Raw genomic sequence first — 802 nt, 5'->3', positions numbered from 1 at the left:
TGGCCCATGCCATTCATGCAGAGGGCGGCGTGTGATGTCCCGTTGCGCCAGTGGAACTTCATGGCGTGATCAGGGTCATTCGAGGCGAAGTACGTTGACCAGCACGATGCCTTCAATCTGAACGAGAGCCTGTGAGCAGCGGCTCAGTTTTCACGCAGGAAGCCGAGCATGTCAACGAATGTCCCGCAGCGACTGGAAACGCAAGGCGCGCAACCGGCGGCTGTCCAGTGGGAGGCTGGAGCGGGGGACATTGGGAGGAAGTGAGAGCCGTGGGCCGTGGAGCACCTCCGCCCCGGCAATTGAAGGGTTCGAGAGCGTGGTGTGCGTCAGCTGTGGTGGCGATCGGTGAAGGGCGCATTGCAAGCGCTGCATGTTGCGGGATGGATGGATGGCTGGCTGGTCGGGGGTTGCTCCGACCGATGGATCCGGTTAAGTGTAGAGCGCAGTGAGGAGGTCATTCCGGATGCACGCGGGCAGCGGCAGCGGTGGTGGGATCGCAGGGACACGGTCAGTGGGGCAGCTGGGGCTGCTAGGGAGGTTGGATTGCGTTTAGAGCGGCGTGTGGGCAGGGGCAAGGGGAAGGCTGGAGGTTTGAGTTGCGGTTGCGCGCGAACTTGGACGCGGAAGGGGTGCAGGGTGCGCGGCGCAGCGATAAGTGGCATTGGGAAGCGGGGCGGTCAACGGGTGGCGGGTCAGGCGAAATGCCGGCCCCGGCACGGGAACCGAGATGCCGTCCTAGCTCAGTTGGTAGAGCGCAAGGCTCTTAACCTTGTGGTCCAGGGTTCGAGCCCCTGGGGTGGCG

The 802-nt window shown here is 64.0% G+C and overlaps 1 non-coding gene across 1 annotated transcript; it reads left to right on the top strand.

The window, feature by feature from the left end:
* Window positions 1-729: 729 nt before the first annotated feature.
* Window positions 730-802, top strand: TRNAK-CUU (transfer RNA lysine (anticodon CUU)). The gene has a single exon. It is a non-coding gene; the product is annotated as a tRNA-Lys (tRNA).

This window comes from Physcomitrium patens, chromosome 24 (genome assembly GCF_059467195.1).
Source record: "Physcomitrium patens ecotype Gransden chromosome 24, ASM5946719v1, whole genome shotgun sequence".
Classification (NCBI taxonomy): domain Eukaryota; kingdom Viridiplantae; phylum Streptophyta; class Bryopsida; order Funariales; family Funariaceae; genus Physcomitrium; species Physcomitrium patens.
Note: the sequence above shows the minus strand (reverse complement) of the source record. Positions and strands in the feature narration are given on the sequence as shown.